The sequence below is a fragment of the Chrysochloris asiatica genome, unplaced genomic scaffold, assembly GCF_000296735.1.
Source record: "Chrysochloris asiatica unplaced genomic scaffold, ChrAsi1.0 scaffold00045, whole genome shotgun sequence".
In the NCBI taxonomy this organism is placed as follows: domain Eukaryota; kingdom Metazoa; phylum Chordata; class Mammalia; order Afrosoricida; family Chrysochloridae; genus Chrysochloris; species Chrysochloris asiatica.
Window position 1 is genome coordinate 789658 of NW_006408563.1, and position 24339 is coordinate 813996.

General features: G+C 39.6%; 1 protein-coding gene across 2 annotated transcripts in view; it reads right to left on the reverse strand.

The window, feature by feature from the left end:
• Positions 1-24339, reverse strand: part of CREB1 (cAMP responsive element binding protein 1) — a 106527-nt gene that overhangs the window by 81648 nt on the left and 540 nt on the right. The gene's annotated exons all lie outside the window — the stretch shown is intronic.

Consider the following 24339-nt stretch of genomic DNA (forward strand, 5'->3'; position numbering starts at 1 on the left):
AAAAAAAAAAAAAAATGTTAAGCACTTGACTACCAGCTGAAAGGCTGATGGTTCAAACTCACTCAGATGAGCTTTGGAAGACAGACCTGGAAATCTGCTCCCAAAAGGTCACAACCTTGAAAAGCCTATGGAGCACTTCTACTATGCACACATGGGGTCACCATGAGTCAGAACTGACTTGGTAGCAGTTAACAAGTAATCTGTCCAATGATGCAGTATCCACATACAGAATGAGATACTGCAGATAATCCGAAGTTGTTTGAATGTAGGTGATTCCTTATGTATTACACAAATATTTTTTGGAAGTGTTAAAAAACATCAACCCTATACACACAAAAAAGATCATGATATCTAAACTAAAAGACAAAGTAATTCATGTACACGTGAACTGCACAAATACTTGGCCAGAAACATTAGAAACAGAATGACCTTAGAAGTAATTTAGAATACTGGTTTGACAGCTCTGTCTCTCTGTGATTCCTGTTCTAAAAATACCATACTTCCAAGATTTTTTAAATTAGAAATTCATGTTTAAGATTTGGGGATTTTCATGATTTATCCTTAAAAATTAATGGAAACTATGACATATAAAAATTACAAAATAATGTAACGCCAAAGAGAAAGCAAACTTTTTTTGTAAACACATTCACAAAGATATATCCCTTTCCACTAGCCTCATATGCACGTGAAAGTTGGACAATTAATAAGGAAGACCAGAAGGAAGAATTGATGCATTGGAATTATGTTTTTTGGGAAAAAAAACATTAAAAAGTACCATGAACTGACAAAAAACAAACAAATCTTTGTTGGAAGTACAGCTAGATGCTCGTTAAAAGTCAGGATGGCAAGACTTCATCTCTTATACTCTGGACTTGTTATCAGGAGGGACCAGTCCCTGGAGAAGGATATCATGCTTGGTAAAATGCAGGGTCAGAGAAAAAGAGGAAGACCCCCAACAGGATCGACTGGCACAGTGGCAGCAAAATGGGCTCAAATGTAACAAATGGGAAGATAGCACATGATTAGACAAGTGTTTTATTCTGTTGTGCATAGTAGGGTTGTTATGAGTTGAAACCGAATTGACAGCATTTGGTGCTGTGGATTAATGCGCTGGACTGCAAAGTCACCTTGAACCGCAAGGTCAGTGGTTCAAGCTCACCAGCTGCTTCTCGGAAACCCCACACAGAGTTGCTATGGGTTGGAACCGACTCAACAGCACTAACAACAACAGATTCATTTTACAATAAATATCTTCAGTCTTACTTCTTGATATCTAAACTAAAAGGCAAAATAATTCTTGGGTATTGTCAACTCAATCCTGAAAGATGCAAAAAAAAGTTCCTATAGGGAAAGGGTTCCTATAGGGAAAGGCTATAAATCCTATAGACAGATTTATCACAAAGTAATAGCTGGTTGTTAGACCAACTACTTGTTATCTTTTTGTTTATGAATTTCCTTCTTTGTAAAAACGAGGGATGTTTTTAAAAGATCTCTTCCCATTTTAAATCTATGATCTTCTGAGACCTGGTGGCACAGTGGCTAAGTGCTAGATTGTTAACCAAAAGGTTGGCAGTTCAAACCTAACAGTCTCTCTTGTAGGAGAAATATGTAGCAGTCAGTTCCTTTAAAGACTGTTGTTCTGTTGTTGTGTGCCTGTCAATTCTGACAATACTGACCCTGTACAGGGTTTCCAAAGATGAAAATCTTTATGAGAACTCCCATGGAGTGGCTGGTGGGCTTGAATTGCCAACCTGTGGTTAGCAATCCAGTGCTTATCCTACAGCACTCCCAGCACTTCTTTTCATAAAGATTACAGCCTTGGGAACCCTATGGGGCAGTCCTACAGGATCAGTATGAGTTGAAATCAATTAGAAGGCAATGGCTTTTTTTTTATGATCCTAGGAACTGACACCACACATGTTGATGGCTCCTCACTCATAAGCATGCTGTACTCGTATATTTACAGGACAAACTGATTAACAATAGGTCACCTAGCCTTTTGATTCTTGGGCAAATACAGAGATACACCACGGAATTCCACAAATACAAACAAATCAGTTTCACAAGAAATATAATTGGAATGCCCTTAGAAGCAAGGAGGGCAAAAGTTCATCTTGATTATTTTGGACATGTCATCAGGATCATCATATTGGCAAAGTAGAGGGTCAGTGAAACGTGGAAAACCCTCAATGAGATGAACTGAATAAAGGGCTGAAGTATCAATCAAAGATAAGACAGATGGCACAGGACCAGGAAATGTTTTGCTCTGTTACACATAAGGTCATTTCAGGGACAACTAATAAGTAACTATCACCTTTCATATATATAATTATTATGAGAATGCAAAAACCTGAGGAAATCAGTAGTACATCTACTCCTCACTTACCTCTATCTTCTTATCCGACATTTCACATTTACAACAGTCAAAAATATATTACCCAATTAGTTTGCACATTAATGGTGGCACATCGGGAAGGAATGAACAATGGATATCATTGTGATGAAAGGGGATTCCAGAACACTTAATTGTGCTCTTGTAGAATTGCAAGAATAACCTGTACACAGACTAAGAAGCAGCTGTACAAACAGAACAAGGAGATACTGAATGGTTAAAATCAGAAAGTGTATCAAAATTGTATTCTTTTACCATACCTATTCAATCTGTATGCTGAGCAAATAATCCAAGAAGCTAGACTATGAAGTAAAACGCAGCATCAGCACTGGAGGAATGCTCATTAATCTTCGATATACAAATGACACACCCTTGCTTTCTGAGAGCCAACAGGATTTGAAGCACTTATTAATGAAGACCAAAGAATACAACCTTCAGTACAATTCAATATAAAGAAAACAAAAATCTTTGTAACTGGACCAATAAATAACATCATGATTAATGAAGTAAAGCCTGTAGCCATCAAGAATTTCAATTTACTTGGATCCATAATCAACGCTCATGGAAGCAGCAGTCTAGAAATCAAAAGGTGTACTGCATTAAGCAAAGCAGTTGCAACAGACCTGTTGAAAGTGTTAAAGAGCAAGATGTCATTTTGAGCACTAACGTGGGTCTGACCCAAACCATGGTATTTTCAATCCCATCATATGCATGTAAAAGCTGGGCAATGAATAAGGAAGACTGAAGAAAAATGGAAACATTTGAATATTGGAATCACCATGGACTGGCTGAAAAATGAATAAATCTGTCTTCTGGTACTGTTAGAAGGCTCCTTAGAAAGATAGTGAAACTTTGTCTCAAGTACTTCTGACATGTTGAGAAGGCAAGAAGATGAATTGACACAATGGCTGCAACAATGGACTAAACATAACAACAATTGTGAAGATAGTAAAGGACCAGAGCTGTACATAGATAAAGTCACTAGGAATAGGAAATCAACTTGATGACACCTAACAAGAAGTAAATTTTAACAGGGTGTCACAGATTGAATTGTGTGCCCTAAAAATGTGTGTCAACTTGGCTGGGTTATAATTCGCAGTGATTTGGCAGTTATTTAATGATGTAACGATGGGAGGATTAAGGGTGTTGCATCCTACCATTAATCCTTTAACAGATAACTGGATTATTAATAAAATCATATCGTGGATGGTATTATGTAATTGCCACATTACAATCACTATATCCATTTTCGGTATTTCTTTCAAAGCAGCAGTTAGCTAAGACACACCGTTTTCAGAAAATTTTCTATAGTCTAATAAAAGTTTTTCTTATTTAATGAGAATGAATTCGTACTTGCTGTTCTGTGGGAGAAAGACGAGGCATTCTGCTCCTGTAAAGATTCACAGCCTTGGAAACCCTGTACAGGGTCACTGAGTCAGAACCAACTCCACAACATACAACAACAAGTTGTTTATAGATCTTTTCAATGAAAAAACAAAACAAAAACCACACACATACAGAGACCTCCACCCCTACCACACACACATCTCTGGGGTTTACTAGAGAAGTTAACAGTTTACAATATAGAATCAGAAAAATTCTCAGGGAACAATTGTTCCAGTCAGATGCTGATCAATGCCCAGCAGACTCACCACCCCATCATAAACCTCAGCCTTAAGGTACTTGGCTCTAACTCCATAGGTCAGCAAATCTAGCTCTTTCATTTAAGTGCCTGGAGGCGTCAAACTCCCACTCTACAAGCAAACCTCTTGCTCTAAGTCCTTCAGCTTTACTTGTTATGTGTGCTGGGAAGCCCACTGCTGTTGTGTTATGTTCTAATTCCTGGTTCTGCTGCTCCTCTGCCACTTCTCCAGTATCACAACTTTCTGTTCCTGAGTCAAGGAGGTTCAATGTGCAGAGATCTCAGGCAGGGTTCAAAGACAAACTCCATGCCTGGCTCTTTCTTCTGGTGGTAGTGGGACCACCACCACCCCTCCTTTTTTTTTTTGAAAAGCAGCAATGCAATTTATTTTAATGCTTCTAATTTTCTAAAATAACACCTTAATTTCACATAAGAACGAAATTCACCAATACTGAATTTGGAAAGTACAATCAAGAAAAGAACCCCAATTCTATTGAGACTATATAATGCAGCACTGTGGGAGGCATTGTGATTCTTACACAAAAGCAGGAAATGGAAGTAAGCAATGCAAAATGAGTTCTTCAACTTCAGGGAACCCATAAGGCTTAGACTGTACATAAAAAGTTGTGTAAGATGTAGCCCTGTTATCAGCTTACAGAATAGCATGTATATATTTTTCTGGGGAGAGGTTCTGTAATTTTAATCAAATTCTAAAGTGGCCCCAAAGGCTAGGAAACAGTATATAATAGAATTCTTATTCCCCTTTACACTGCCAACAATGAAAGAATTTGGAGACTTCAGGAAAATCATATTCACACATCCAAGAGTAAATTTTAATTGCAAGAGGTAGGAAAGTAAGCAAAAGTCAACTTACATGAATTGGGCAAGGAAGAAACTCCAAAGTGTTATTTATGCATTTTTAGCCACCTGTTCTGGTCCAGAGATGATAGCAGATAAATAACTGGTAACATTAACTGGAAATAGGGATCTGCAAGTCCTCAGAAACACCCAACTTTAATATGAATAAAGCAGCAGGATAAATTTAAAAGGCAGTTTCTCTCAAGTCCAGTTTTGTGTTTCTGCATATTGTCAACTTATTTTTATTTTGGAATGTTACAAACTTCAGTCACAATATGTTAAAAACACATATTATTCTGCATCCATTTAACAAATTTGACAAAAGGACAAGTATCCAGTTTACTTGAATTATAAATATGAACTTTAAAATGAACCAATTACCACATATTTAAAATTATTAAACACAGGTAACAATGGAAATGTCAATGCATTAGTCTGATGGCATCCTACCACTATATACACATGTTCAAGTGATAGACAGAAATCCTGATGTAGCATTGTGGGATAAGCACTGGACAGCTAAAGGCTGCTCAAACTCAACAACAACTCATTGGAAATCCTATACAGGATAGGGTTAACAGGAATCGTAACCGACTGCACAGCATTTAACAACATTAACTATTTATAAGACAATAAAAGATGGCTTGATTAATGGTAAATTCTAGTATAAGACCATCACATTAAAAGAGGGCAGTACACAATAAAGAAGAAATCTTTTTATTATTACCTAATAAAATAAGATTCCTAATTTACGTGTTTATTGGGTTTAGCTTAAGGAAATATTTTAGGCTCAATATTTATATTTTATGACTCATTGAAATTTTATTATTACCAGGATATCTGAGTCCCTGGTAATTTTAATATGCTAATTTATATTTAAAATGTGTCTATACACATTATGAAGAAAATACTGTGCTAAAAACAAGTATTTAATCAAAGTCAATTAAAATGTTATTTTATAGATACATATTGTATGATTTAGGCTATCTATTGTAAACAGGAGTCCTGGTACGGCACTGTAGGATAAGCACTGGACTGCTAATCATAAGGTTCACAGTAGAAACCCACCAGCTGCTCCTCAGAAATCCTATACAGGGTTGCGGAGTCGGAACTGACTCCATGGAACTTACCAACAGCAACATTGTAAAATATGTGATTATATTTATTATTTCTTTCAATCAATAAGAAAACTTGAGTTCTTTCTCAAGTCAAAGATTTAATTCATCACAGAACTGCCAACAATAACTGTTACTTTGCAAACTTAAAAAAAAAACAAAAAACAACATCAACTTTCCAATTGTATATAACGATTTTCAGACACTCAGATTTTGTTGAATAAATTAAAGGTGTCTTGCTGTGGCACTGTGGGATAATGCACTAGACCAACAAGGTAGGTTTGAACTGCAAGGTCGGTGTTCAAGCTCACTACCTTCTCCTTGGAAACCCTATACTGAGTCACTATGGGTTGGAACCAACTCAATAGCACTTAACAACAACAAATGAAGTTGTCTTCAGGCTTTATGTTCTGTTTTTGAAACTAACTCAAGATTGAAACTTCAAGGACCAACCGAAAGTTATGCCCCAAAGTGAAATATTTATAGGCTTTTTTGCTAAGTGCCATGGAGTAGGTTCCAACTCATAGCAACGCTGCACAGGGTTCCAAGGTGTGGTTGGTGGGTTTGAACCACCTACCTTGATGGTAGCAGTCCAGTGTTTATCATACAGCACGACACCAGGACTCCATTTATAGCTTGCTGTTGTTGTTGTTAAGTGCTACTGAGTTGTTACTGACTCATGGAGACCCTGTATAGGGTTTCCAAGGAGCGGCTGATGAATATGAACCACCAACCTTGCAGTTCAAACCTACCTTGCAGTCTAGTGCACTATCTATCCCCCAGTGCCACACCAAGACAACTTCTATTTATTCAACAAAACCTGAGTGATTATGGGAAATCATTAGGTGCAAATGTAAAATTGATGTTAGGTTTTTCTTTTTTATTTAGGTTTGCAAAGTTAACATTTACTATTTTGGCCGTTGGGTGATTAATTAATTTAAAAATGTTATTTCTCAGTGAATTATTTACAAATTAGATACACAAAATTGAAAATTTCGTTTTTCTGAAGTGAGAGGTGCATATTTTAGTATCTGTCATTAAGACAGGAATTCTGGTTCTAGTTCTGACTTAGCAGATGAAGAATTAGAGCTGTTAAGAGATTTATAACGAATTTACAACACTAATACTTAGCTACCAAGTTAGGACTCCTATGTTGGCCTTACAATACAATTCAAGGCTATGCCAGATAGCCTCCAATATTATTAAAATTAAATAATATTTTATATATTTGGCAATGGAACTACAAGACAATTTAAGTAACATAATAATTTTAATTATATTTTACTTATCAGGCAGCAAAGGGAAAAGCCCAAAACCTCGGGACACAGAGGGAATACTGGACTATATTTAAAAATTTGCTGTTTAAGTGCACTTGAGTTGGTTCCAATTCATAGCCACCCTGTATAGGGTTTCTGAGGCTGCAAACCTTTGTGGGAGCAGACAGTCTCATCCTTCTGTACAGTGATGGTGGGCTTGAACCATATATAAGGGGGCTTCAAATCGTTCATGGAAACATGAAATTCTTAAAAATATAATGGAAAATTTTCACAGGCTTTTAAGCCCCCTGGTTTCTTTAATCTGTGGAACTCTAAAAAGAAATTGTTTTTAACCCTGCCTTTCAAATTTGTGAACTGAAATCTTTCAAGAAAGTGAGGCGGCACAGGAAGCACTCACTCATCTCTGCCAATAAATTTGTAAGACAACTATCTGGCAGACTGATTGGAAGAGATCCGTATTTGTGCCCATTCTAAAGAAAGGTGACCCAACAGAATGCAAAAATCATTGGACAGTATCTTTGATATCTCAAGCGAGTAATGTTTTACTAAAGGTAATACAAAAGCAGCTGCAAGCATACATTGACAGACAACTTCCAGAGGTTCAAGCCGGATTCAGAAGAGGCCGTGGAACAAGGGATATCATTGCTGATGTCCAATGGATCTTGGCTGAAAGCAGAGAATATCAGAAAGATGTTTACACCTGTGCTTTATTGACTAAACAAAGGCTTTCGATTGTGTGGATCATGACAAGCTATGGACAACACTGCAAAGTATGAGTATTCCGGAATACTTAATTGTACTTCTAAGAAATCTGTACCTGAACCAAGAGGCAGTTGTTCAAACAGAACATGGGAACACTGAATGGTTTAAAATTAAGAAAGGCGTGCAACAGGGTTGTATTCTTTCACCATACTTATTCATTCAATCTGTATGCTGAGCATATAATCCAAGAAGCTGGGTTATAAGAAAAACGTGGCATCAGGATTGGAGGAAGACTCATTAACAACCTGTGATATGCAAATGATACAACCTTGCTTGCTGAAAGTGAAGAAGGCTTAAAATATTTACTGATGAAGATCAAAGAGCACAGCCTTAGGTATGGATTGCATTTCAATGTAAAGAAAAGAAAAATCCTCACAACTGGACCAATAAACATTCTTTATCAATGGAGAAAAAGACTTAAGTTGTCAAGAATTTCATTCTTCTTGGATCAACCATCAACACTCATGGAAGCAGCAGTTAAGAACTCAAAGGACGTATTGCATTAGGCAAATCTGCTGCACAAGACCCTTTTAAAGTGAAGAAGAGCAAAGATGTCAGCTTGAGGACTATGGTGAGCCTGACCCAAGCAACGGTATTTTCGTTAACTTCAAATGCATGTGAAAGTTGAACAGTAGTAAATAAGGAAGACCATAGAAGAATTGATGCTTTTGAGTTATGGTGTTGGAGGAGAATACTGAAAGTGACATGGGCTGCCAAAAGAACAAACAGATCTGTGTTGGACGAAGTGCAGCCAGAGTGCTCCTTGGAGGCCAGGATGGCCAAACTTCATCTCTCATACTTCAGACATATTGTCAGGAGGGTCCAGTCACCAGAGGATATCATGTTTGGTTGGGTGGAGGGTCAGAGAAAAAGAGGAAGACACCCAGCGAGATGGATTGGCCAAGTGGCAGCATCAATGGGCTCAAGCATGGCTGGCCCAGGTTTGGGCAGTGTTTCGTTCTGCTGTGCATAAGGTTGCTATGAGTTGATACCAATTCAATGGCACCTAACAACATCAACATAAGAAGTAATCATTCAACAAGTAAATTTTCTGTGCCTAGTACTTTATAGTAGTTCTGGTATGGCACTGCAGAATAATGTGCTAGATCACAAGATCAGTTTGAACCACAATGTCGGCAGTTCAAACTCACCAGCCACTCCTTGGAAACCCTATACATAGTTGCTATGAGTTAGAACTGACACACACCAACTAACAATAGTAATTAGCAAGTATTCTGCCAAAAGCTATGGGGACTATAAAGCCATGGAGATTCTAAGTATAATGCAGACAAGAATCTTTCTTTCTCAAGTTTACAAACTAAGGAGGGAAAGATACATAATGTGTTATAGAAGAGATGGGCATGCACAAACAAATCGTTAGGACCAATTCACTTATAACACCCCTCCAAGCAAGGATTTTAATAACAGTAACTTAAAACCATAAACTTCTATTTTGAAACAATAGGAATAGAGTGAATTATTTTTTTAAAAAGTAAACTCAGATACTAATCATGAAAATCTTTATACTGACCTTATTGTTGTTAAGTGTGGTTTGGACTCAAGAGACCCAAGGAGTGTCTGGTGGGTTTGAACTGCCAACCTAGCAATTAGCAGTCTAGGGTTTATCCTAGAGCACCACACAGGACTACTCTACTAATCCAGATGTGATTAAAATGGTAATGAACTCAATGCCTGTTTATCTAGCGCTGACATAGCATTAATACTACAAATGGGAGGTTTTAACAAACAGAAATTGACCTTTTCACAGTTTAGGAGGCTAGAAGGCTGAATTCAGGGTGTTGCCTTTAGGATAAGGAGGTTTCCCTCTCTGTAGTATTTTAGGGAAGGTCTTTGTTTCTGTTGGGCTCCTGCTCCTGGCTAATCTTCCTGTGCCTTGGTAACCCTCTTCCCTGATCTCTGCTTCTCTCACTTGCTTGGTTTATCTTTTTATGTTTAAAATAGTCTGACTAGGCAACAAGGATGGGCAACTTAGACACTGGCTAACCAAAAATGTGAGGGGGTGGGGGGAGGATGCAGCTACAAAGGCAAGACATGACTGGCTTACAAACTTTCAATAGGGAACCCAGTCCCAGAGGATGTGGGCAAAGGTAGAATCTTCCACTCTACCGAGTGGTTTCCAACCTGTCTGGATGGGGCTGATGAAAGGAGATGGGGGATAAGACTCTTGTGGTTCAAAAGTGAATGACTGCTATCAGGACTGACTGTGAGTGTTGGAAAGGTCATGGTAGACATTTTGAAACAAAAGGAGGGGAGTGGTTGATTTTGCAGTCCAGGAATGGAGATTCCCAGGATGACCAAAGAAGAAAAACGGAGTGCAGGACCCTATCCAGAGAAGCAGTGATGCCAGAGATGGAGGCAGAGATGATGACGTCAAGTGATAGAACGGCTGGGGACTCTCTAGACTCAGGGATGGAGAGGGGCTTTGTGCTGGCGGCTTGCAGGGTATACCCTTTGATTGTTTGATGATGCATGCAGGGGATTGTAATCATTGCAATGAAATTAAGTAAGAAGATAGGATGAATGTAAAGCTAATGTTCTCCCATGTAAACGATCCCATAATCCACAATAAAAACTTTAAACCCTATACAAAGTTGCTTTGGGCCGGAACCAGCTGGATGGCACTAACAACATTCAAAACTTCATGCTTCAATGTAAGAGGCTCATCCCAGTGAAGAGCTTGGGATGGGAAGTGTAAAGGTGTGTGGCACTGTTACTTTGAAACTGAATTATATAATCGTGGCACTGTGGGCTAATGCACTGGACTGCAGTCACTTTGAACCACAAAGTCTTAGGTTCAAGCTCACCAGCTACTCCTCGGAAACCCTATACAGGGTCGCTATGGGTCAGAACCAACTTGACGAATGCCACTTAAAATGATGGTTGAGGGGAGGTGTTATTCATGGGCTACAAGTCAGAGTCTTGGTGTGGCACTGCAGGTCAATGCACTAGGACTGCCAGGTTGGTTTGAACTTCAGGTTCAGCAGTTCAAGCTCCCCAGCCACTTCTCAGAAACCCTATACAGGGTCACTATGGGTCAGAGCTGACTTGATGAACGACAGTTAACAACAACATGATGGGGGTAAGGGGATTATTCACGGGCTACAGGGCAGAGTCCTGGTGTGTCACTTCAGGTTAATGCGCTGGACTACATGGTTGGTCATAAGGAGCTCTGGTAGCGTAGTGGTTACGAATTGGGCTGCGAACCGCAAGGTCAGCAGTTCGAAACTACCAGGTGTTCCGGGGGAGAAAGATGAGGCTTTCTGCTCCCGTAAAGATTTACAGCCTTGGAAACCCTGTACAGGGTCGCTCTGAGTCAGAAGCAACTCCACGGCACATAATAACAACAACACATGGTTGGTCAAGCCTACCAGCCGCTCCTTGAAAACCCTGTACAGGATTGCTGAGTCAGAACCAACTTGCTGGCACTTAACAATAAGATGGCGGACACATGTTGATAAAGGAAACAGGGCAGACAACATATAACTAAAGGGAGGTAGCAGAGGAAAGATGAAGGTAGCAGGAGATACAGGGAGGAAAGTAGTAACAGTTAAATGAATAGAGGTAAATGCTGTTAACTGTTGGGAAATGGCGGGGACTGCAAACATGTAATGAAGCAAAGTATATGATTTGTTCAATAATTTGCTCTGTATGCCTTCACTCAATTCACACTAAAAAGTTAAAAAAAAAAAAAAAAAAAAACCCTCCTAACTGGGATTATGACCACAGGCATAAAGAGGAGGGTTTGGGGAAGACCCAATTCAATCTGTTAATACATTTCCCCAAAACCTTGCTGGAATATTTACTGTACGTGAACTATTTTTAAACCTTGCTGGAATATTTACTGTACGTGAACTATTTTTAAACCTAAACTAATATTGCTTAGAAACAAAAAATCAGTAACCATTAATAAAGCTAGAACTCTGAACACTTTCATCACAGAGAATACTACAAAAAGTGATAAAGAGTATGCTTTACTGCAATGTTTCCAAAGGAAAAGCATCTACACAGCAGTTAAATCACATTCTCCTGGCTTAGGTTAGTCATTTTGTAATAATAATAATAATAAAACCCACAAAACCCAACAGAATCACTACTGTCTTCATGGCAAAAGTCTGTTAAGTGTGAATTCCCAAAACTCTCTGTAGATTTTGTGAATAATACACTTCACCCACAGACATAATAAAATTTCAAAATACAAGTACTTCAGATTTAAATGTTTCACTCAAAATTGTCATTTCTTGATTTTTAGTTTGCTTCTTTCTTCTCACCAGTTCCTCCTACTGGGATGTCTGGATACAGAATAAGAGGACCAGAAGGTGATAGGGGTTTAGTTATTTTTTATTAATTAACAGTAGCCTGTTTACATGGGTTTTCAGAGAAACATTTAGAAAATGGCTATGGTAAGTATCTGTGACACCTAAGATACAAAACCAAAAATAGCAACAAAAGAAAAAATGTGCAAAACCATCAAAATTAAAAAAACATGTTGCTTTCTAGGATACTGCCAAGAAATTGACAACAATCATAGAATGGAAGAAAACTTTTGCCAATCGTATCAGTAAGACTTTTATCTAGAACAATAAGGAACCATTACAACATAGTAATAAAAAGAGAACACCACTTAAAAATAGACAAAAATGTGAACAGGCATTTTTCCAAAGAATATACAGAAATAGGTGTTGTTAAGTGCCGAAGAGTCGGTTGCAACCCTGTGTATATGGTTTCCAAGGAGTGGCTGGTGGGTCTGAAAGACCAACTTTGAGATTAGTATCCCAGAGCTTATCCTACAGTACCATGCCAGGACACACATGAAAAGATGTTCAACATCATTATTTAAATCAAAGCCACAATGAGATAGCATTTCACACCTACTAGGATGGCTATAGGAGTCTTGGTGTGGCACTGTGGGCTAATGCGTCAGACTACGAAGTTGCCTGAACTGCAAGGTCGGTGGTTCAAGCTCACCAGCTGCTCCTTGGAAACCCTATACAGGGTCGCTATGGGTCGGAATCGACTAGACGACACTTAACAACAACAACAACAACAATAGGATGGTTATAAGAGCTCTGGTAGCATAGTGGTTTAGAGTCTGGCTGCTAACCTCAAGTCCACAAGTTCGAAATTACCAGCAGTTCTGCGATAGAATGATGAGGCATTCTGCTCCCATAAAGGCTCACAGCCTTGGAAGCCCTATGCAGGGTCGCTATGAGTTGGAACCGATTCCACGGCACACCAACATCAGGATGGTTATGCTAGTGGCACTATAAGCACTGGAATGTTAACCACAACACTGCCAGTTCAAAACTATCAACTATTTTATGGGAGAAAGATGAGGCTGCCTGATCCCATAAAGATTTAGTGTGTTGAAACCCTATGTAAGGCTGCCATGAGTCAGAACTGACTGATGTCAGTAGGGAGGATGGTTATAGGTGTTCGGGTGTTGCTATAGTTAAGCCCTCGTTACGAATCAAAAGGTTGATAATTTAAACCCACCAGCCACTAAGTGGGCAAAAGATGTGGCAGCCTATTTTCGTAAAAATTGCTGTTGTTAAGTGCCACACAGTTGGATTCGACTCATAGTGACCACATATAAGGGTTTCCAAGAAGCAGCTGGTGGGTTTGAACCACCAATGCTTATGCCACAGTGCCACACCAGAGGTCCACACCTTACAGCCCTGGAAATCCTCTGGAGCAGTTCTAGTCTGTGCTATGGGGTCACTAAGAGTCAGAACTGACTCAAAGGCAATGGGAGAATGGTTTTATCAAAGATAATCAGTGAAGGCAAGGATGCTGAGAAGTTGCAATCCTCACACACTAATGGTGAGAATGTAGTGTAGTATATTAGCTCTGGAGAACACCGGCAGTTTCTCAGAAGATTAAATGTAGAGTTACCATTGTTGTTGTTGTGTGCCACTAGTGGGTTCTGACTCATAGCAACCCTGTATAGGGTTTCCAAGGAGGAGCTGGTGGATTTGAACTGCCGACCTTGTGGTTAGCAGTCTAGTACTTACTCTACAGTACCACACCAAGAGTTATCATATAAGCCAGCAATTCCACACAAGCAAAATGGAAATATAAATATATGTCTACACAATAAGTTGGACACATATGTTCATAACAGCATTATTCATTAATAGCCAAAAAGTGGATACAACCCAAAGTTTACCAACTGATGAATGTATAAATAAAATGTGGTTTATCTACAAAATGGAGTATTATTCAGCAATAAGAGGAATTCAGAATTGATACACACTACAACATGGAAGAACCTGGGAAAATTCTTCTAAGTGAAGCCAGTTATAATGAACCACATATAGTTTTATATAAAATCTGTAATAAGCAAATCAATGGAGACAAAAAGACTAGTTGGTTGGCTAGGGCTAAAGTATGACAGTTAAGGGGTGCAAAGTCTCTCTTGGGAATACTTAAAAATTGGTTTTAATGAAAGACACACAACTATAAGAGTGCAATGGCTCCATGTAATAAACACTGAACTACGAGCCACAAGGTCCAGGGTTCAAGCCCACCAGACTCTATTAGGGAGATTGATGACGCTTTCTCCTCCCACAAGGGTTTAAAAAGCTTCTCAAACCCTATACAGGGTCACCCTGAGTTGGAATCAACTCATCGGCCCTTAGCAACAGCAACACGACTCTGAGTACATGAAAACCACTTATGTGTAAACTGAATATGGATAAATGTTATGGTGTATGAATTATATCTCAACGCTGTTTTTAGAAAAGAATCTGATGTTTAAATTTTTAACTGCTCCATAAGAAAAAGAAAGGATTGGGAGTCAGGAGATCTACACATTCTAGCCTAATTAAGTTATGTCACTGCTCTGCCTTCTCTCTTTCCTCCTCTTATACAAAATGTAATGCTTCCTGCCTCAAATTCAAGGTTCCTCAAAATGTGGCTCTACACTTCTGAGTCATTTATTACCAACCACTTATACAAACAGGGATAACCTTAAAGAATAATGATTAGTCAACATCATTAGCGACCACTGTGTGTGCCATCAAGTTGATTCCGACTCATCATGACCCTACAGGACAGAACTGAAGTGCCACACAGCGTTTCCTATGTTGGAATCTTGATGGGAGCCCTGGTGTGGCACTGTGTGGATGAAACATTGGACCACAAGGTAGTTCAAACTCACCAGCTACTCCTTGGAAACCCTATACAGGGTTGCTATGAGTCTGAATGGGCTTGACAACATTTAGCAGCAACAGCAATCTTGATGGGAGGAAAATGCCAAGTCTTCTCTCCTCCAGAGCAGTTGGTAGGTTCAAACCACTGACCTTTCAGTTAGTAGCCAGGTGGTTAACCATTGTGCCAGCAGGGTTCCTTTCTCTTTTCATCACCCATTGTTGTAAGTGCTATGGAGTTAGTTCCAACACACCTGTATAGGGTTTCTGAGGAATGGCTGGTGGGTTTGAACTGCCAACCTTGCGGTTAGCAGCCTAGTGTTTATCCTATAGCACCACATTATCCACTGTTGTTAAGTGCCGTCGAGTCAGTTCTGACCTTTCATAGAAACTCAGTATAGATGCAAATCAAAACCAATGAGGTATCACCTCACCCTCATTAGAATGGCAGTGATCAAAAATGGAAAATACAAGTATTGGTGAGATTACGGAAAAACTAGAACCTTTAACGATTGATGGTGGGAATAGAATACGGTACAGCCACTATGGGAAACAGACAGGCAGGTCCTCCCAAAAATGAACATAAAATTACATTTTAATCATTTAGCATATAAAAAGATACATATTAATATTTTATATGAAATACTAAAATCTCAAGAGTAAAACAATATATTAAGATATTAGCACCATAGTCACAGCATGTAACTGTCTACATGAATGTATAAAGTGTGGGATAAGGAAATCATAATAGGTTCATCTAATGATTTGTATACCTCTTGCTGGATTTTGATTTTCTTGGTTTAATAATCTCATAGCTAAGAAATATTTGAAAATGATCAAGAAATTAGTCAATAAGATGAGTATGCAATAAATAAAGGGAGGAAGACACTACATCAATTAGCCTTACTGAATAATAACATTATCAGTTTTCCACATTAAAAAAGAGACTAGGACTATAAAGGAAACAATCACAGAAAAATTTTGGCTGAAATAATAATTGAAGGTGAGAGTCTGTTGAGAATTATAAGTTTAACAAAAAAGGTAAATTCAGTCTCAAGTCACTTTGTGAATTAACTCTTAGTTTGCCTGCTCATACACCTAACTCATTTAACTGGTGGTGATGGTTGTGTGCTGTGAAGTCGCTTCCGACTCACAGCAACCCTCAAACTATAAGTCTTTACAGGAGCAGAAAGCCTTTAACTAGAACTGAGATTAAAAAGGAAATGAGGTATTTCAAGTAACTTCCTGATACAAACTATTTGATATTTTTCATTCAAATAAAATGTTTTCACTTAAGTAATGGAGTGATGGCAGATTCTCTCAGCTTAAAGGTTCCATTGCTGTTGTCTGAGTTGTTTCTGACTCACATGCACCTTGGATGACGTTTCCGAGGAGTGGCTGGTGGATTTCAACCACTGACCTTGTGGCTAGCAGTCCAGTGCCTATCCTATAGCACCATACCAGGACCCCAAAAGGTCACATTATTGTGGTTGTTAAATGCCATGCAGTCAGTTCCAACTCATAGCAACCCTGTATAGCATTTCTCAGGAGTGGCTGGTGAGTCTGAACTACCAACTCCATGGTTTAAACCAGCCTTGTAGTCCAGTACATTATCCTACAGTGCCATAATTGATGATGCACATCATATAACAAAGTGTCTTATTTTTTTTTTAAAAATGAAAAAGCTTTTTATACACTGATACTGCCAATCAATAAACCTTACAAGTGAAGGGAAAAGAGATAGGCTAGTATGTATGTTGTTGTTAAGTGCCATTATAGCGACCCTGTATGAGTCCTGGTGTGGTGCTTTGGGTTAACGCACTGCACTGCAAGTCGGTTTGAACTACAAGGTTGGTGGTTCAAGCTTACGAGCCACTCCTCAAAAACCCTATACAGGGTTATTATGGGTTGAAACTGACTCGAACGCACTAAATAACATAGGGTTTCCAAAGAAGAGCTGGTGAGCTTAAACCACCATCTTGCAATTCAAACCAACGTTGCCATCCAGAGTATTAACCCGAAGTGCCGTAATATGTATGTTGTTGTCATTGCTAAGTGCTATTGAGTCAGTTCTGACCCATAGCAACCTTCTACAGGGTATCTGAGGAGTAGCTGGTGAGCTTGAACCACCAACCCTGCTGTTCAAACCGACACTGAAGTTCAGTGCATTAACTAACCCACAGCACCACATCAGGATTCCATAGTATGTATAGTACATAGTATGTATATTAAAAGGGGGTAGTTTTATACCAGGAACTTTAAAAACTTCATGGTAAAATTCCACTATCTTTCAATTCCATTTTTCCATGAACTTTTTGAAGTTTCCTGTATTTGTTTATCAGCTATGCGTTGCTTAACATAGGTTCCAACAAAGTCTGACCCATTCAACTGTATGCATGCCCATGGTTCCTTAAGTTTTGCTTTTTTCAAAAGGGGAAAGCAGCTCTCCTTTAATCCACACTCCCCGCCCCGATGGTTTTAAAGGCCCCAAATGCAGACTCTTGCAGCATTGGAGCACAGGTGGGATACAGACAGGGGAAAGAGCAGATAAGGCTCTGGGCACAGGCTCTCGCACTTGGAGCACTTTGTGGAGTGGGTGGGCAAGAGTTGCAGGTAGGGCTAGTTCTGCTGCTCAGGACAGAAGAGCAGGGGCTGGGCACTCTCCACTACCACTCCACTCCCTTCATCTCACTCCTTCTCTGGCCACCTCTCAACTCCCCTCCCAACTGCCCCCTGACCTTTCCTCAGCCTCTGCCAGCAGTTCTTCTGCAGCTCCAACAACAGCAACAGCAGCAGCAGCAGCAGCGATAAGAGTAACCAGACCTGAGCTTTCATCAGCTTTTAACTGAGTATTTGCACAATGTCCAAATTATATAAAGTCCTACTCCACAGAAGGTATAGAGGATATTAAGCAGCCTCTGGTATAGCGCTGTGGGTTAACGTGCCAGACTACAAAGCCATTTGAACTGCAAGGTCGGTGGTTCAAGCTCACCAGCTGCTCCTTGAAAACCCTGTACAGGGTCGCTATTTGGGTCAGAATCAACTCGACAGCACTTAACAACAACAACCACTCATCTGTGCCAAGAAGTTTGGAAAACTACTATCTGGCTGACTGATTGGAAGAGATCCGTATTTGTGCCAATTCCAGAGAGGTGACCCAACAGACTGCGGAAATCATCGGACAATCTCTTTGATATTCCATGTGAGTAAAGTTTTACTAAAGGTAATTAATACAGAAACAGCTGCAAGCACATATTGACAGAGAACTTCCAGAGGTTCAAGATGGATTCAGAAGAGGCCGTGGAACAAGGGATTATCATTGCTGATGTGCGATGGATCTTGGCTGAAAGCAGAAAATATCAGAAAGACGTTTACTGACTACGCAAAGGCTTTCGATTGTGTGGATCATGACAAGCTATGGACAACATTGTGAAGAAGTATAAGTATTCTGGAACACTTAATTATACTCACGAGCAATCTGTACATGGACCAAGAGGCAGTTGTTCAAACAGAACATGGGAACACTGAATGGTTTAAAATGAAGAAAGGTATGTGACAGGATTGTATTCTTTCACCATACTTACTCAACCTGGATGCTGAGCAAATAATCCGAGAAGTTTGTTTCTATAAAGAAAAACGTGGCATCAGAATTGGAGGAAGACTCATTAACAACCTGCGATATACAGATGATACAACCTTCCTTGCTGAAAATGAAGACTTTCTTTTTGGATCAACTATCAAAACTCATGGAAGCACAGTCAAGAAATCAAAGGACATATTGCATTAGGCAAATCTGCTGCACAAAACCTTTTTAAAGTGTTGAAGAGCAAAGATGTCAGCTTGAGGACTAAGGTGCTCCTGACCCAAGCCATGGTATTTTCAATAACCTCATATGTATGTGAAAGCTGGACAGTGAATAAGGAAGACTGTAGAATTGATGCTTTTGAGTTATGGTGTTGAAGGAGAATATTGAAAATGACGTGGGCTGCCAAAAGAACCAATAGATCCGTTTTGGAAAAGTGCAACCAGAATGCTCCTTGGAGGCCAAGATGGCCAAACTTCATCTCTCATACTTTGGACATATTGTCAGAGGGACCAGTAGCTGGAGAAGGGTATCATGTTTGGTAAGGTGGAGGGTCAGAGAAAAAGAGGAAGACGCTAATGAGCTGGATTGACCAAGTGGCAGCATCAATGGACTCAAGCGTGGCAACAGTAGTGCAGTTGGCCCAGGATCAGGCAGTGTTTCGTTCTACTGTGCATAAGGTCGGTATGAGTCGGTATCGACTTGATGGCAACTAACTCTGGTACCGTAGTTGTTACAAATTGGGTTGCTAACCTCAAGATTGGCAGTTCGAAACTACCAGCTGTTCCACAGGAGAAAGATGAGGCTTTCTACTCCCATAAAGATTTGCCGCCTCGGAAATCCAGTACAGGGTCACTATGAGTCAGAACCAACCAACTCCACAATACTTAACAACAAACCTGTATAGGAGTCCTGGTGTGGCACTATGGATTAAAGCACCAGATTGCAAAGCCATTTAAACTACAAGGTCAGCACCTCAAGCTTTCCAGTTGCTCCTCAGAAACCCTATACAGGGTTGCTATGGGTCAAAACCGACTCAATGGCACTTAACAACCACCACCACCTGTATATAGACAACCTCTGAAGGACAAAGAAACAGAAAACACTGCGGTGCACATATTTCTGATGAATGTTCTATGCTCTTTGAATTGGGCCATCTAAATAACTTACTTATTCAGAAAGTAAACTTGTTATAGTTGCTGTTGTGAAGTGCCACTGAGTCTGTTCTGGGTTCCCAAGGCTATAAATCTTCATGTGAGCAGATTTAAAAAACAGAAAACAGAATATACTCCTTTTTTCCCATATTACTTTACCAAGTGTGTAATCTTTTCCCATTGATTACTTTATTAAGACACATATATTATGTCCCCAAACGTTCCTTCTACGTAAAAATAAGAGATAATTCATCTCTGGATTCCCTGCAGCTCCTGGTTCAGTGTATCAAAGTACTAATAACAATGTTGTTGTTACCTTGTATAGGATTTCTGAGAAGTGGCTGATGGATTGAATTGCTGACCATGAGGTTAGCAGTCCAGTGCTTATGGTACAGTGCTACATCAGTACCCCACAATATCAATAAGCAATTTAAAAAACAGGTAACAATTTCTTGAGCACTTGTAAAATGACCTTTAATATGTATTACCTTATTTAAGAGGAATCCTGGTATGGCACTGCAGGTTAATATGCTGGAATGCAAAGTTGGTTTGAAACACAAGATCAACGGTTCAAGCTCACCAGTCGCTCCTTGGAAACCCAATACAGGGTTGCTATGAATCAGAAACGACTCAACAGCACTTCACAACAACAGCCGCCTTATTTAAGGTGTGCACAAGTATTAAATTATTCAATCCTCTAAGGTAGGTATTGCACATTTATCACCACAGAAACTGAGGTACTGAAAAGTTAAGGAACTTGCCCAAGGTCACATAGCTAGAAGAGTACAATAAAGATTAAAAAATTAACAGCTGTCATTACTTGAATCCCTAAGGAGGTACTTTATAATTACCTATGAGGTAGGTGATATTATTGTTAACAGTACAAATGAAACCAACCCTTAAGGAACATCCCCCAGGTCACAAAAAATTCCTTGAGGGCAAGCAGCAACGCTAGGATTCAAACCCAGGTCTGGCATTTCAAACCTGATGCTCTTCCCACTAACTACATTCTTGGCCACTATAAAACCAACACAAATCCCACTGCCATCCAGCTGATTTCAAGTGCTAATGACCTGACAGGACACAGTAGAACTGCTCCTTCCTCAGGGTTTCCGAAACTGTAAATCTTTACAGGAGCAGACAGTATCATCCATCTCCTGTAAAGCAGCTGGTGGGTTAGAATCGCTGACCTTGAGGTTAGTAACCCAATGCCTAACCCACTATGCTGCCAGTGCTTCTTCTGCTACTTGTAAGTGCATTACAGCAAACTGTTGTCTAAAAAGTGATACTGCTACAGCAGTGAGTTCACACATGGGTTTAAAAAAAAAAAAAAAAAAAAAAATTCCTGCCACTTTCCCATTCCCTGACTTTGCTACATCCCTAAATTCAGATATGAACTGCAACTACTCAATACATGAACCAGTACTGAAAGCGTCACTGTATCAAGGAAGATTTGCTTGCAAGACTATGTCCCAGACTAGCTATAAATAAGTGTGATATAGTATCTGATATTTATGGGGTAAATTAATTATAATTTCAGTGATACATTGTAAGTAATAATATCCTCTACTCTAAGCACTTAGTGAAGGAAAAAGAATTCTTAAAGGAGGTGGAATGGAGGATACATATTTGAGCTTACTATAACCATATTATACCAAAACAAACAAAACCAAATGTCTCAGAATGAGACAAAACAAAGTTATTTCTATATAAAGAAACCAAGATTTCTATTAATCAAATCTACTTAAAAAAAAAAGTTTCAGAAAGCAGAAAAAGGAAGGTGCAAGATTTCAGAAAACAAAGGTACTGGTCTATGGATCAGGTTTCTAAGTTTCTTTAAGTTTATTCAAAAGGGGCAACAACTAGGGTTTTAAGTTCTAAAAGTACTCTTTAACAGGTAATTTCTATCAAAAGAATTCATTTACTTTCTGAACATGTATGTCCATGGAGGAGGGTGAGGAGAATATATTTTAGTATCATATTTCAAGTGAGTATTTATTTAAATGTTAACAAATAAAAATTTTTGAAAAGTTTCACCTAGAACTGCTAAGAATCAAATTGTTAAGTGCCATTAAGTTGGTTCTGACTCAAAGTAACCCTGTATAGGGTTTCCAAGGAGTTGCCGGTGGGTTTGAACTAACGACATTGTGGTTCACAGTCCAGTGCTGATCTACAGCACCATACCAGGATAAATCCATAAATAAAACAAATTAATAGATTTTTTTGGATACGACTGAGAAAACAGAATCCAAGTGGGGGGGAAATCTGGTATTTTGTTTGCAGAAAATCTTTCAAGGAAAAATTCATCTACAGCAACCCATCATCGTTATTAACACTAAAATTTCCCAGTGTCAGGAAATGAAAACTATTTTCCAATCCTGACAAACTTTTATTGAACCTTTTAATTTTCTTGGCTGTAACAAATAGCTAGTGTGGTCTTCTTAGATTCAAGTGCCATATAGTCAATTTCTACTCATAGAAACCCTGTTTAGGGTTTCTGAGGAGACACTATTGAGTTTGAACTGCCGACCCTGTGGTTCCAACTGACTTTGCAATCCAGTACTTATAGCAAATGCAGGTATTGGAAAAGTAACTTGTATACAGAAAAAAAAAAAAAAAAAAAAATCAAGAAACAGTGCTTCTATATCAATCTGTGTTTTCTTCCCCTAACCAATACCCTTGTAAGTGGAGGCTTCAACAAGTTCATGGAAAAGTTCCATTATCTTTTAATTCCACTTTTCCATGAAGTTTTTAAACCTCCTCATATACACCAGAGGAGTCCTAGTAGTGGAGTGGATGACGACTACAAAGTCTGAAGTTCAAATCTACCAGTCACTCCACAGGAGAAAGAGGAGGCTTTCTGTTCCCACAAAGATTTACAGCCTTGGAAAACCTACAAAGGATCACAGTGAGTCTCAAGTGCCTCCAGGGTCCACAATCACAATACCAGCACATATACCAACCAAGTCGGTTACACTGTGTCAGAGATCTATTTGTATTCACTTAAAATAACTGTCTTTGGCGTTTAAATCAGGAGAATGAGCAGTAAGTGTAAAAGATCTCAAGTCAAAATATCTTACGCTTGCTATACCTTTAGAAGGCAAACCTGATGCATGATGCAAGCTAAAGTGGAACAATATTCTAACGTCTTGGAAAAGTATGAAGAACCTTCATAGGTCATATTCTAGGTCCTTTAAAAATTATTTTAATCTTTGCTGTATCAATGATTTTTCTGCTGCCGTTTTCCCAAATGGTGAAGAAAATAAAGTCTGTGGTTTAAATTGTCAATCACAGACTGTGGTTAACTACTGCGTGCAAGACAAATAATGGACTCTTTTAAAGCCTATTTTTAGAATTAGTATTAATCTTTTACTTAAATTTAGACGGGAATATATGGGAACATGGTAGGGGCTGGGACAAATAAATAGCTAGGGGGAGATCCAGGTGACCCAAACGCAGTTGGTTAAGATTGGTAAAAAAAAAGAAAACACAGTGATGTAAAACAAAACTGTGTCGGATAAAATTTGTTTTAAAAAAATGTTTCAGGATAACAGACCCTAAGTGATTATTAACTTATTGAAATGGGTTAAAACCGAAACTGTTTCAAACATCAGCTTCCCTTTTACGAGATCCCCAACAGTTTTGTTTTAAAAATTACAAAAATGTTTTCTTCGCACCCCTTCCTTTCCCTTCCCTCCCCAAAAGAATGCATTTCCATGACTACCGACTCTTTTTAAACATGGATGATGGAAAGAGTCAAAAATTTACCTAAAAGAAAACCAAAAGAAAAAAAAAAAACCCAAGAGTTTTCATCATCCCAACTTAGCAGAAAAAAAACCAGAAAACAGCATATCCCCATCGGGGTGGGCGCGAGGGACAGAGGGCATGAATAAAATACAGTACGAAAAGAAACCTTGGGTTTCGAACTTTATTGCACAAAGAGTGGAGAGGAGTAGGTCAGACGTTGCAGCATTTCCCCTCGCGGAGCGGGCATGGCAGATACGAAGGCCACCGGGAAGGCAGCAGGCACCTTCACCTCCTCTGCCCTCAACTGTCGCCTTCTTCCTCCTCCACCCCCCACGGCACCCCCGCGGCTGGCTAGGCGGCCGGCCGGCCAGGGTCGGGGCGAGAGAGCGGCGCGGGGGGCGGCCGGAGCGCGCTCCCCGGCCGGGAAGAGGCGGCTGGGGGTGGCGTGCAGAGTGCGGGGTGCGGGCTCCGGGCTGCAGACGGCGGCGCTTGTTTGTGCGGGGCGGGGGGGCGGCTTCACCCTCTGCCCCCGCCCTCCCGGCCGGGCTGCGGCCCCTGGCCGTGCCCAGGCCCCGCCGGAACGGAGGAAGGCCGGAGAAAGAGCTCGAAAGAGAAGAAAAAGCGGCCGCTCCCCGCCGCC